Source organism: Oryctolagus cuniculus, chromosome 5, assembly GCF_051225735.1.
Source record: "Oryctolagus cuniculus isolate XC-2025 breed Fujian yellow rabbit chromosome 5, ASM5122573v1, whole genome shotgun sequence".
In the NCBI taxonomy this organism is placed as follows: Eukaryota; Metazoa; Chordata; class Mammalia; order Lagomorpha; family Leporidae; genus Oryctolagus; species Oryctolagus cuniculus.
In genome coordinates, this window is record NC_142871.1 from 24936964 (window position 1) to 24951822 (window position 14859).

General features: G+C 47.7%; 1 long non-coding RNA gene across 1 annotated transcript in view; it reads left to right on the forward strand.

Moving 5' to 3' along the window:
• LOC149126439 (uncharacterized) overlaps positions 1–12350 on the forward strand; it is a 29237-nt gene extending 16887 nt beyond the window's left edge. Inside the window, exons 2-3 of the long non-coding RNA XR_016234493.1 lie at positions 11368–11446; positions 11987–12350. This is a non-coding gene — a long non-coding RNA (uncharacterized LOC149126439). The remainder of the gene's footprint in view (positions 1–11367; positions 11447–11986) is intronic.
• The last annotated feature ends 2509 nt before the right edge of the window (positions 12351–14859 follow it).

Here is a 14859-nt window from a genome sequence, read left to right on the forward strand (position 1 = left end):
AGACTGTATCCAGTTTCACCTTTGCTTGCCAAATGTGAGCATGTGCACCATACTTTGTCTACATTGGCCATAATATTTTTAAAAAGCATTTTCTGAATTGACAAGATGGAAGAAAGTAACTTTCTGAGGCCAGCACCGCGGCTCAATAGGCTAATCCTCTGCCTGCGGCACTGGCACCCCGGGTCCTAGTCCCGGTCGGGGTGCCGGGTTCTGTCCCGGTTGCCCCTCTTCCAGGCCAGCTCTCTGCTATGGCCCAGGAGTGCAGTGGAGGATGGCCCAGGTCCTTGGGCCCTGCACCCCATGGCAGACCAGGAGGAAGCACCTAGCTCCTGGCTTCGGATCAGCGCGATGCGCCGGCCACAGCGTGCCAGCTGTAGGGGCCATTGGAGGGTGAACCAACGGCAAAAGGAAGACCTTTCTCTCTGTCTCTCTCTCACTGTCCGACTCTGCCTGTCAAAAAAGAAAAAAAAGTAACTTTCTGTTGTTATAATTAGCATTTTAGAAAGCCTGGTGACTTTGAACATTCATCTGATATCTTTATCAGCTATTTGTGTTTCCTGTTGGTGAGATGGTTTGTTGTGCTCTTTATCTGTAGTGATCTTAGCCTTATTGATTTGATGAACATTTTATAGATCAAAAGAGTACAATGTTTTTTCATATTTGTAGAAAATGTGTCTGCCCAGTTTTTTGTTTGCTTTTTATTTCCATTTTCCTTTTTCACAGCTATTGTTAAGATTTTTTTTCTTTTAGTCCAGTTGTATATACAAGAAAGCGATTTTTAAAAATATCTTTTGCAACCAAGCATCTTATGGTAACCTTTTTAGCTCTAAGAGTTTTCAGCTGACTCTCTTGGTTTTACAATAACAGGATCTACAAAAAGGAGGGTGGGAGGTAGGGAGAGACAGAGAGAGAAAAGGAAATGCTTTCTCTCCCCTGATAGTAATAAAGCTGTTATTTAGGTTTGATGTGTTACTTCTTCAGCCAGAGGTTCCAGAAAATTGCTAATAAGAAATGTGATAGCTTTGGGGCAGCCCAGTGGTGCAGTGGCTAGGCTGCCACTGGGATGCCTGGGATGCAGTCCCAGCTTCTCTACTTATCATGCAGTTTCCTGCTAATGTGTCTGGGAAGCACAGATGATAGCTCAGGTGGGAGGTCCAGGTGGATTCTAGATTCCTGGCTTTGGCCTGGCCCAGTCCCAGCTGTTGCAGGCATCTGTGGACTAAACCAGAGGATGAAAGATCTCTCTCTCTCCCTTTCTTTCCCTTCCTCTCTCTTTCCCTCCCTCTCTCTCTCACTCTGCCTTTAGAATAAATAAATCTTTTTTAAAATGATTTTTTTTTCTTACTTGAACAAGAATGTCTCTAAAATTTCATTATGTATGACTTTGGCTCTTGACTTGATATAGATATTAATCATTATCTTAGGAATGATCTTCTAAAGCAGGGATTGTGGCAGGATTTTACTATCAGAGATGGCAGCAAGAATAAATGCAAAATCTTAAGCTTAATGCGGAAAGTACACTAGCAACACTTATATAAAAATCCCTCTCGGGCCGGCACCGTGGCTCACTTGGTTAATCCTCCACCTGCGGTGTCGGCATCCCATAAGAGTGTCGGGTTCTAGTCCCGGTTGCTCCTCTTCCAGTTCAGCTCTCTGCTGTGGCCCAGGAAGGCAGTGGAGGATGGCCCAAGTGCTTGGGCCCCTGCACCTGGCTCCTGGCTTCGGATCAGCATAGTTCAAACCATGGTGGCCATTTGGGGGCCATCAACAGAAGGAAGACCTTTCTCTCTGTCTCTCTCTCTTACTGCTCACTGTCTAACTCTATCTGTCAAATAAAAAAAGAATCCCTCTCACCTTTTTCTCTCAGTGTTGTGGAAATTTTTTTTTTAACAATCCCTTTTAACAATCCCTTGATTTTCCTTTGGGAAATGATCCTCCCATCTAAAGAATCGATTTCATTGAAGTTTAATTTATATAAAAGAAATTGTATCTATTTCAAGGTAGAACTTGATGAATTTTGACAGACAGACATAGCAGGGAAACTGCCATAATCAGATACTGACCATCTCCATCACCCCCAAAAGATTCCTCCTGCTTCTAGAAATCCTTCCTCCTTTTCTACTTTGCACACTGCCCCTGGCAGCCATTGACCTGCTTTCGGTTGTTTGAGATTAGTTCATATTCTCTAGAATTTTACATACAGATAATCCCACAGTTTGGACTCTTTTATGCCTTGCTTTGGTCACTTGGACCTACTCCCACCTCGAGGATGGTAGATAGGACCCCTTGTCTGTGCTACTGAAGGTAGCCTGCCTCTGAATGAACAAGAGGGTCCCCTGGAAGCACCAAGCATAATCTCCCTTCTGGGAAGTTAGTGTAGCTCCAGTGCCAGTGGTTGGAGAGAACTAGTCAGACTCTCTGTGTTTTGAGGATTTGCAAGGAAGAGTGTTCCTGTACTTGGCATTGAGTTCTTATTTCCTAGAGAAGAGAGAAGGGATCTGACTCGAGCCAGTCTCGACCCAGTGCCCTGGGGTTCTGGAAGATGATCATGCATGTGAACTGAAAGGGTGTACCTTACAGACAAGGACACCTCAGGTGTTCAGGGAGATGGCTGCTCAAGTGACCCAAAATTGTCGACTATAAAGACCCAACACCTTGAAAACCCAGACATGGGCCCCTGGGGACGCAGGGAGGTCATGGGTGTGTTTCAGTTTATCACTGCTAATGTAACAAATCGTCACAAATGTGGTGGCTGAAAATAACACAAATTAATGACCTTGACGTTCCGATGGTCAAAATTCCAATGTGGGTCTCACTGGACAACAATCAAGGGGTTAGTGGAGCTGTGTTCATTCTGGAAGCTCTGGTAAGAGTCCTTTTTGCTTGTTTTTGGTTTTTGTTTGTTTTTATGCTTTATTCAGCATCCAGGGGCCACCAGCATTATGTTGTGACCCCTTCCACCTTCAAAGCCAGCCACAGTGGACCAAGCCTTTCTCGTGATGCCCCCTGTCTTTCGGATCCTCTGCATCTCTTATCCATTCAGGGATCCTTGTCGTTCCATCAGGCCCACTTGGATCATCAGACTGAAAGTCAGAATATTAGCAACCTTAGTTCCTTCAGCAATCTAAATTCCCCTTTGTCATATGACATAGTCACAGATTTCAAGGAATAGGAGTGAACAGCCCTGGGAATTTGCCCTTAATATTTGCCCTTCGCAGCATATAAACTGAAATTCCTGACCACAGAGACCGACTGTTTTGAGAATGTGTGCATAGGTATCCACTGCATGAAAGAGATGGCCATTTCTGAGGGATAAGTGAACTAGGAACAGGGTGCTGACCATTGTGAGGACAAGGCAAAGCCACACTTAGCACTCAGAGAAATGGCCACGAGTAGGAAATGAAGAATGTAGAGCACTCTCCCTTGCAGAACCAAGGGAACCTGCACCAGATGTGCCACAGCACAGAGCCCCAGGGCAGGTGTGAAGGGTCCGATATCAGGGCTCTCCCTACTGGGCTGTGGAAATTGAACCCACTTCTTTTTTGCACATCATTGGCCCCTACAACCACCCAGGTGGAAAAGGCAGCCCCAGTGGGAGCTAACAGATTTTTCTGCCAAGTGGGTGCTTGAGGTAAAATTAAAAAAAAAAAAAAACAAAAAAAAAAGTGATGAACAAAATATCAAAAATTTAAAGACAAGATCTGACCCTGACCTTGCACAACTGGTCTTATTAGCTGCAGCATCATTCCAGTCCTGGGAAAACTGTGTTTACAAAAATGGGTGGCTGAGCAGACAGCAACAATTTGCTGACCTGATTGTTTTAAATGTTGTGTTAAATGTTATTTGTCTGGATTACTGAAGTGGTTTGTGCCCCCTTATGTTTTGTTCCTGGGGTGAAGAGTCCCACTTGCCTGACTCCAGTCCCAGGCTTGTGTGAGTGATTATTTGACAAGAAGATGAGATAGATCGGACTGAATTTGCTCCCCCAGGAGGATGCAGTGACCCATGCCTGCTTCACTGCTGGAGGCTTCCTGTCAAGCCTGCCCCCCCCCCCCCTTCTTCAGAGCAACAACGTCTGTTTACTCTGTGGGATGGTGGAGTGTTCCAGAGTGAGTGTGGGCCTCCGAGTGACCTGCAGCTCAACTCTCCGACTCTGAAGGCCTGGGACCTTGTGCAAACCTCCTCATTAATGAAAAGGGAACATTGTGATCCAACTCGCAAGGATGCGATCTTATGAGGATTGGGAGATGATCTATAGCACCTAGCCTTGGGATTACACTGCGGGAAGCACTTAATAAATATAAAGTACTTGGCCTGCATCTCTGCCAGAATCACTCACTCAGTGTAAAGGTTCATATTTTAAAAAGGTAAAGACAAGCAACACTAGCAATCTGAATGCCAATGACAAGCTACAGTGTATTGTACACTTGGGGACCAGGAGCTCCTGGGAGGCAGAGAGGGAGTCAGAGCATGCGAGGTGGTGACTGCAACTACAGCTGGTTATGAGGCTGCCAGCTGGGAAGGTACCTCCAGGAAAAGTCCTCTTTCTGTCTTGTCTGACTCTCTGCATGGATGGATTTTTGTAACCAGAGTGAACTTCAGGTTCCCACTGGGATTCCAGAGTTCCTGGTTGAGAGAGATGAGAAAGAGCTCAAGTAAGAGACAGCCGTGGGACTCCTTGGAACTGCTGGCTTCTTGGACATGCTCCTCTCTTTCTCAGGAGTGAGGGTTGCCCTGAACACTCAACCCCTTTGCCTGACCCAGTGAATGGCACCTGTTCTGGATCGTGCAGAAATTCTTCAGTGACTGTGGCATGAGGTCGACTCACGGCCTGTCTCACAGCTAATATTTGCTACTTGTGTTATCTGCTGATTATTCCATTGGAATTTGGTAGGGAAGAACAAGGGGGCTGAGGTCAATCCTCTATCTCACTTGGAAGGGCTCCATTGATGTTCTCTGAGCAAGAGTGTATTATGGTCAAAGTTGAGGTTAAGGAAACTTGTCCACCTTGGGTTGGACTGTGGCAGGGAAAGAAGATATTTGTCTATTTATTCAAACCACACTCATTGGGTGCTTAATCACTTGGTTTTATGTAGCAAGCAAAGCAGACAAAGTCCAGTTTTCAAGGAACTCAAAAAATAGGTCATAGCAATTTCTTCCTTCTGAATCTGTCCATAGTGCTGTCTTCGGCTATCCCAGAAAATGGCATGTGTCAAAATACATAAGATTGACTGTTTGCCTCTTGGGAAAATTGCAAAATTTCTCTTGTCTTATCAATCATATTCTACTTTGCCTTCTTTGATTTGAGTACCATCTCTCCCCACCCAGCCCTTTCTCTCCCGTTGTCCACATGCTCATCCATCAGCCTCATAGCAGTGCTTCCTCACTGTACACTTCTGCAGGGTTCTCCTCTCCTCCGGCTGGGAGCGTCCTGAGGACTGGTCTTTATATCTTTCTACCTCTGCCTGGACTACCCTTGCTCTTGCTCTCACTGTTAAATTAATTTCTCTTCCGTGAGACCTCACTTTGCATTTTATTCAGGAGTAAGTGTGTGGCTCACAGGGTTAAAATGCTGCTTGGAATGCTTGCATCCCATATAGGAGTGCTTTGATTCAGTTCCACCTCTGCTTCAAAGTCAGCTTCCTGTTAATGCACAACCTTGGAGGCAGCAATTGTTGGCTCAAGTACTTGGGTCCCTGAAAACCCTGTGGAAGACTCATTTGGAGTTCTTGGCTCCCAGCTTTGGCCTGGCCCAGCCCTGGCTGTTGCAGGCACTTGGGAAGTTAACTAGTGGATAGAAGTTCTCTCTTCCTCTCTATCTTGTTTTGTCTTTCAAATAAATTAATAAACTTCAGACTTTTTCTGATCCCTTAGGGAAGTTTCCTTTGATTGCAGATTGGATTGGGGCCCCAAGCCCTATGCTCTGATCACATTCTCTATTTACTAGTATCAACTCCAGCTTCCCACATTATTTCTGGTGGCATTTGTTTAATGTCCATATTTCCACTACAGAGTAAAGTGTTGGAGGGATATGTTCATGTCTAGTTTCTTGTCATTGCAACTGTTTCTTGCTCAGACGCTAGCACAAAATAGATGATAAATAAATGTATTTTAACCTTTTGAAATAAAGAAGTAATGATCAAGTGAATGAATGCAGTGTTTTGTTTTTGTTTTAATTTTCTTGGCAGGTAGAGTTATAGACAGAGAGAGAGAGAAAGGTCTTCCTTCCGTTGGTTTACTCTCCAAATGACTGCTACGGCTGGTGCTGTGCCAATCCGTATCCAGGTGCCAGGTGCTTCCTCCTGGTCTCCCATGCGGGTACAGGGGCCCAAGCACTTGGGCCATCCTCCGCTTCCCACCTGGGCCACAGCAGAGAACTGGAGTGGAAGAGGAGCAACCGGGACTAGAACCCGGCACCCATATGGGATACCAGCACCACAGGCAGAGGATTAACCAAGTGAGCCACGGCGCTGGCCCCTTGTTTTTGTTTTCTTAAAAGATTTATTTATTTATTTGAAAGGCAGAGCTACAGAGAGGCAGAGGCAGAGGCAGAGGCAGAGGCAGAGAGAGAGAGAGAGAGAGAGAAAGAGTCTTCCATCCACTGATTCACTACCTAAATGGTTGCAATGGCTGGAGCTGAGAGGATCTGAAGCCAGGAGCCAGGAGCTTCTTCCAGGTCTCCCATGGATGCAGGGGCCCAAGGACTTGGGCCATCTTCTATTGCTTTCCCAGGACACAGCAGGGAACTGGACCAGAAGTGGAGCAGCCGGGTCTTGAACTGGTACCCATATAGGATGTTGGCACTGCAGGCGGTGGCTTTACCAGCTGTGCCACAGTGCCAGTCCCATGAATGCAGTGTTTTCAGTCACATAATAACCATAGTACAGGCAGCTCTCTTCCATTTACCATGATGGTTACAAACATTGGTCTTAGTGGTGGGTGTTCGGCTGAGCAATTAAGACACACGTGGAGCTGGCACTGTGGCGCAGCAGGTTAACACACCAGCCTTGGCTGGCGCCATGGCTCAATAGGCTAATCCTCTGCCTGCGGCACTGGCACCCCGGGTTCTAGTCCCAGTCGGGGTGCCAGATTCTGTCCCGGTTGCCCCTCTTCCAGGCCAGCTCTCTGCTGTTGCCCAGGAGTGCAATGGAGGATGGCCCAAGTCTTTGGGCCCTGCACCCCATGGGAGACCAGGAGAAGCACCTGGCTCCTGGCTTCGGATCAGCGCAGTGCACCAGCTGCAGCGTGCCAGCCACGGCGGCCATTGGAGGGTGAACCAACAGCAATGGAAGACCTTTCTCTCTGTCTCTCTCTCTCTCACTGTCCACTCTGCCTGTCAAAAAAAAAAAATAGCAAAAACAAACAAACAAACAAACAAAAAATTGGCACCAGAGTTGTGGCTCAGCAGGTTAAGCTACAGCTTGGGAAGCCAGAATCCCGTATCAGAGTGCTGATTCCAGTCCTGAATGCTCCATTTCCAATCCAGCTCCCTGCTAATGCATCTGGGAAAGCAGCAGGAAGATGGTTTAAGTGCTTGGGCCCTACCACCCACATAGGAGACCCAGATGGAGTTCCTAGCTTTGGCGTGGCCCAGTTGTGGATGTGATGGCCAGTTGAGAAGTGGAACAGCAGATGAAAGATCTCTTTCTCTCTCCTTTTCTCTATCTCTTTTCCTTTCTCTCTCCCTCTGTCACTCTGCCTCTCCAATAGAATAAAGAACTTAAAAAACAAACAAACAAACAAACAAAAAACCTCACAGGGGTCGGCGCTGTGGTTCGGCAGGTTAACGCCCTGGCCTGAAGCACTGGCATCCCATATGGGCGCCGGTTCTAGTTCCGGCTGCTCCTCTTCCAATCCAGCTCTCTGCTATGGCCTGGGAAAGCAGGGGGAGATGGCCCAAGTCCTTGGGCCCCTGCACCCACATGGGAGGCCTGGAAGAAGCTCCTGGCTCCTGGCTCCTGGCTTTGGATTGGCACAGCTCCAGCCATTGTGGCCAATTTGGGAGTGAGCCAGCAGATGAAAGACCTCTCTTTCTCTCTCTCTCTCTTTGCCTCTCCCTGCCTCTCCTCTCTCTGTAACTCTTTCAAATAAATAAATAAAATCTTTAAAAAAAAACTCATAAAACCATGGGTCTCAAACTTTTTAGGCAAATTATTTAATTCGGTGTGCTCACTGTAGAATGAGCCTAACAAAAGTAAGTTTTGAGGTACTTTATAAACATGAAAGTATGTTGTGAGGATGTCGTGAAAACAAAAATATCACTTGGAACAGTGCTTCACATTTAGTGAGCACTAAACAGTGTATTCCAGCTCCTTAAAAACTAGCTCTCTGGAAATATGAAATTCCCATGATCAATGCATCCAATCTCTGCTATTCCAATGCAGTTAACCTGGACCACATTAATATAAATATTTAATTTAATCTCATTTATTTTTAGTACTTAATATTCTGTGTCTCTAAGCTCTCCAGGGATGACTCATCAATCAGATAAGCCAGCACAATGGCCATAAAACTTTCAAAGACCAAAAAAATATTTAAATTTCTTCCAAAGTCTGAAGGGGAATAAAAAGAATTTTGGGTCAAAGAAAATAGATGGTATAAATTTATTTAATTCATTCATTTACCTGTACACCAACATTGTTCCAAAATATACTTTTTTTTTTTTTATTTTTTTTTTTTTTATATGGAGGAGCAAGTGACCTGCGAAGGCCAAGGTGCCTGGGGCTCACAGCCAACTGCAGCCCAGCAATTCTCCACCTGCCCCTCTGCCTCTGCACTGTCACTCTTTGGTGAAATGCGAATATGGATTTACAGCATTCCTGCACCATGCTGGGACAGATGACTGGCTGGGAAGGACGTCCTGTGCTCATAACTGTGCTCATAACGTTTCCATTTGGGTTCTGCCTGTGAAAGCACACACCCTGCACTCTCACTGGGCTCAGAGGATTCCTCTGGGCTTCTGCTCTTTCTCATCCACCCTTCTCCCAGGTGACCGACACCTGGCCACACTCACCCTTAGCCACCCCTTGTTTCTTCCCATGCAGTCCATGCCACACCCTCCCCTGAACCCACCTCCAAGCTCCCAAGCCTGCCAGGATGAATTCAGCCTGGTTTTGAGGTTCCAGCTCCTTCCTCTAACCACTGTCCCCTGAGTTTTCTGTACTGCTTTGCTTTTTTAGCATTTCCTTTTGATCCCTCCACCTGTCCCCTTCTGTTTCTTATCATGACTCATTGTTGTCACACTTGCAGCTTTTCTTTGTGTTTAATTTTCTTTTTGATTCCAATTTTGGGATACTCTTTGTTTCTCCTGCAAATTAGGCAGATAGATAGATAGATAGATAGATAGGTAGAACTGGCACTCCATTCTCTTGTATTAATTTATTTCTTTTTTAATATTTATTTATTTATTTGAAAGGCAGAGTTAGAGAGAGAGAGAGGTCTTCCATCCGCTAGTTCACTCTCCAGATGGCCACAACTGTTGGAGCTGAACCGATCCAAAGCCAGGAGCCAGGAGTTTCTTCTAGGTCTCCCACAGAGGTACAGGGGCCCAAGCACTTGGGCCACCCTCTACTTCTTTACCAGGCCATAGCAGAGAGCTGAATTGGAAGTGGAGCAGCTGGGACTCGAACTGGTGTCCATTTGGGATGCCGGCACTGCAGGCATCTATCTACCCACTCTGCCACAGCGCCAGCCCCTCTTTTCTTTTTTTTTTTTTTTTTTTTTTTTAATATCTCCTTTCCCCAACCTGCGTAGTCCTTTCTCAGCTCTCTGTTAGTTCCTTTTATTTTACTTCCTCTTCCTTGTGGGATGGGGCCTTTGTGCTCCCATTCCTAATGGCACTCTGGGAACTCTGCCTTCGCTTTGACAGCTTCAGTCTGGGGGTCATTGTCTCCCAAAGCCGCAAAGGCCCCCTGAAAGGAGACTTGATGTGTGATGGAGACTTCTTTGCTCCGACTCAGGCCTCTGGACGCAGGCACTCATTAGATCGTTCACTTCTCAGCAGTCTCTGGGAAGGCGGGGACTAGCAGGCAAATGTGTTGCATGGTCTAATGCTTGGCTGCACATCATGGTTGTATGATTACCTGTCACTTCCCACTGTGATGCTGAGAAAATGCAGGTCTTCCGTCTTGTTCATGATCAACCTGCTTCTCTGGGCCGACCAGCATACGCCACCCTCTGCCCCATACGCACCAGTTGATTGCTCATTCTAGATTAGGTGTAAGAAGCCTCAGTAGCAAACATTTAGCCTTTCTTTTGGCTACAAATTCTGCATATGGGAGATGTTCCCCCTGTCCACTGCTTCTCCCTGAGATGATGTGGAGTGGGGACAGGGGCCTTGGGTGTTCTCTAGGTTCTGGAAGGAACATGGCACCTCCTGCGTTCTTTGCGTCGGGCTGCTGCCACTGGTCCTACTGTCATTTCCTGACCTTGTCTGCACCTGGCCTACCTCAGCGTCCATGGGTACACAGGGGTCCTTGGAGACAGGGCCACAAACACCACATCCTTGGTACCGAGGCTCTGCCATGAGACCTTCTGAGGTCAGACTTGCTGCCAGGTTCTCAGCTACTTCTGGGGTCCTGTCTGTGTCATTTGAATATCAGAGTCACCCAGGGAAGCTACAAAGCAGCCTCCCCCTTTGTTAAATTTGCCCAAGAGGCTTCCTCTGGAGTCAATGGAACTCAGGGAAGAAATGGCTTCTTTTAGTCTTCCTCGTATTATTATTTGTTTTTTCAATTTATTATTTATTTTTATATTTTTCCAAACAAGTATTTATTTTCTGTGAGTAATAATTGGAGGTAGGGGCTTTCCTGTGTCACTAAAGCAGGCCAGCCAGAGGGCCTGGGATGCAGTGGGTGGGGACTGCAGGTCTAGGCTTAAAGCAGTTGGAGTCCCTGCCACAAAGGGCGACCCCACCCCTCAAACACACACCCTGCCCAAGTCTGTTTGCTTCCTTTCATCCCTAAGCCCTCACCTTCCCTGTGCCTGGGACCCATCACCAGAGAGAGGGAGCCTGGCGCATCCCAAGTATACACCAGTCCCTGGTGCACTTCAGCAGGCGAGCTGCACTTTAACTGCTCAGTCTCTCTGAGAGCCCGGAAGGCTTAAAGCGAATGTTGGGATTGCTGGGCTTCCGCTCTGTACTGCACAGCGTGTTGCATGCTGCGCTATGACTGTGGTACCATCTGAGGGCTCTGTGAATGCCGGAAACATGGGGCTTCCCCTCCCCAGCCTTCGGACTTTGAAAGCCTCCTGCGTTCCCTGTTCAAGCACCCTCAAAATTTACCCGGGGGTAGTGAGGGTGGGGTACTGGCAATGAGGGTGGGGTAGCAGGAACACTAACACAGCTGAGTACTTTTTATTGTACAGGACAACAGTCCCAGACCGCAGAGTCAGGAATTAACACTTTGGGCTCTACAGGAGACACTGCCTCCCCTCTCCATTCAGGGTACTTTGAGCTGTACAAGCCGGCAGGCAGGTGGGGAGGCGGGGGTGGGGGGGTGGGAGGGTGGAAGCTCCATCTGGGCGGAGCTGTGTTGTGGGGAGGGAAAAGGGATGGGTAGAAGGGACAAATGAGAAAGCCTCAATTACTCGGTGGAGCCTCTGAAGACATGGATGTGGGAGGCCGAGTTGCAGATTCGAGTTGGCAGCTCGCGTGCATCAGCTGCACCATGGAGGAACTGGCAGCCGCCTGCGAGGCCCTGAAGCTGCCCCCCTGCAGCTGCAGGGCAATGTTGACCCCGCAGTTGATGGCCAGGCCCAAGCGGGAATGTAGATCTCAGCGCATGCGTTCTGACACGGAGCTGCTAGCTGCGGGCCAGCTGGGCCTTACCGCTAGTGTTCATGTTGATGTAGGTGTCCCGGGGCAGGCGACGGAGAAGCCTGTACTCCGCTGGGTGCAGCTCAGCCTGGACGCTCCGCTAGGGTGGGCTCTCAGTTGGGCTCCCGAGATCAGTCTTCTCTCCTCTTATGTGTCTCATACACACAGCAACGCTGTCTACTTAGACGAGGCTTGAAGGAACTCGGCATAATTTAGTTCTCACCACCAGCCCGCGAGGAAGATGTCTGCTCATTCACAGCTAATGGTGAGAAGACTGAACGCCTTACCCGGGATTTCCGGGCCGTGGCTGAGGGTGGAGCCAGTCTGGGAATCTCGGTGGTCTGGTTGCTCTCACACTCTGCTCTGTGGCTCCTCCCTCTTCTGAAGCCTTTGACCTTCTCCCTTCCTTCCTCCTCCCCTTTCTCCTCCCTGCCTCCCAGGCCAGATTTCTTTTACCCCTCACTACCCTCCTCCCCTGCTCCACAGCCGCGTGGTCTGCTCTGATTTGCTACTACTGCCAGGCTGGTTTATTTACCAGTCCGCATGGGGTCTAGTGCATTCTGACATTTTCCTGAGAGGGACCTCGGGGACGTCAGCTGGGACAGCTCATGCCTTCCCCAGTCCACTTTGGAGGAGTTCTGGGAAGTGCTGAGACTGGTTGGTGGCAGTCCGCCAGCTCCCACACGAGATCCGGAGCCTATCCTAGAGAGTGTTTGGATATCAGCTCCGCTGGCGGCAGCTGATGACATCCCCGAGGACCCAACAGCAGGGCTGCTTCCCCTGGCGGCAACAAAGAATTTGGCAAGGGCTGGTCCTCCATCCTCTCCCGCCGGGGCGCCCTGAGTCCTGGCAGCTGCCCATGGCAACTGGCCATGGTGGCTCCACAGCGAGGCTACAGGAACAAAGACCTTGGCCTTCTTCATCTGGTGTCTCAGGGGCATTTCAGACAATCAGGAGCAGATCCAGGCTCCTTGACACTGCTCCCTATTGAGGCCCAAGGGCCCCAGATGCCTTATAAATCAGCCCTGTGCACCCTGGAGTGGCTGGGTTTCTCTCAGATTTCTGGCTTCTTCGTCAAAGCCTTACTTTTTTTTTTTTTTTTTTTTTTTAATTTGGTACGCAGAGAGACACCCAGAGAGAGACCATTCACCCACTAGTTCACTCCTCAGGTGCCTACAAGAAGGCCAGACTGAAACCAGGAGTCCAGAACTCTGTCCAGGTCTCCCACCAATGCACACTGGCAGGAGGTTGGATCTGAAGCGGAGTAGCCAGGACTGGAACCAGGTGGTCTGATACAGGCTGTGGGTGCCCCAAGCAGTGATTTAACTGCTCTGCACCAGATACCCACCCCTTATCAAAACCTTTAAATGCACAGTTTAAGCCATGGTGCAGTGTGGTAGCTTTAAGTGCAAAGACTAGCTCTGTAAAGCATTACGATAGAGGCTGGCGCTGTGGCGTAGTAGGATAAGCCTCATCCCATATGGGCACCAGTTCATGTCTTGGCTGCTCCTCTCCTGATCCAGCTTTCTGGTTATGGCCTGGGAAAGCAGTGGGAAATGGCCCAAGTCCTTGAGCCCTTGCACCCATGTGAGAGACCCCGAAGAAGTTCCTGGCTCCTGGCTTCAGATCAGTCCAGCTCCAGCCCTTGTGGCCATTTGGGGAGTAAACTCGCAGATGGAAGATCTTTCTCTTTGTGTTTCTCCCTCCTCTGTTTGTAACTCTGCCTCTCAAACAAACAAAAAGCGTTACATTACAAAATGTGAAGTGAAACCCGCTGTACTCGAGTCTCTCCATAAATGACCACAGTCTCAAATATTTTATAGATTTTGGGGCCGGCGTTGCAGTATGGTGAGTGGAGCTTCGGCCTGCAATGTCTGCATTCCACATGGGCACTGGTTTGATTCCCAGCTGCTCCACTTCCAATTCAGCTCCCTGCTAGTGTGTCTGGGAAGGCAGTAGAGGATTGCTCGGTGGTTGGTTGGGCCCCTGAACCCACTTGGGAGACCCAGATGGGGCTCCTGGATCCTGAATTTAGCCTGTCCATTACAGCCATTTGGGGGGGCGCAGCAGGTGGAAGATTGATCTCTCTCTTTGTTTCTCCCTTTCTTTCTGTAACTCCGCCTTTCAAATAAATAAATCAGTCTTTAGAAAAATATATTTTATGACCTAAGTGAAAGATCTCTGTGAATGAGATCCCATTGGAAAGAAGGGGCCATCAAAGAAGGAGGTACCTTTCTCTGAAGGGAGGAGAGAACTTCCACTTTGATTATTGCCTTGTCTAAATAAGGTCGGGGTTTGTGAATCAAGAGGCTTCCACAGCCTTGGAAGCTCGTGACAAGAGCCTCAGGTGATCACTGACATCAAAAATAAGAGTGTCAATTGTTAAATCAACAACAGGAGTCACTGTGCACTTGCTCACCATGTAGGACCTCTGTCCTTAATGTGTTATACTATGAGAATTAACAGTTAAACTAGTATTCAAACAGTACTTTATACTTTGTATGTCTGAGGGGGTGCAATCCATTGAAATCTTTACTTAGTATGTACTAAGTTGATCTTCTATATATAAAGATAATTAAAAATGAATCTTAATGAAGAATGGGATGGGAGAGGGAGTAGGAGATGGGATGGTTTGCGGGTGGGAGAGAGGTTATGGGGGGAAAAACCACTATAATCCAGAAGTTGTACTTTCAAAATTTATATTTATTAAATAAAAGCTTTCTATAAAAATAAAAAAGAAATAAAAAAGAAAATTTCACTCTTTCAACAGACTTTTTTTTTTTTTTTCTAGTAGAATCTCTTCCTTGCCTCCCATTTCCAGGTAAAACTGTTAGATATTCCTTGCAAATCCAGTATCAATGGTTCACAACCTGGTATACCAGGATTTGTATGTGTCCATAAGGGCACTCAGGAGGTCTCCAGTATGTTTTCGGTATTCCCTAGGGAAACCGTGCTTTCTTGATAAGGTTGGGCTTATTGACTAAAAGAAATGTCTCTACCTTTGCACAGAATGAGCACTAACCCAAGTGGTATTTCCGTAG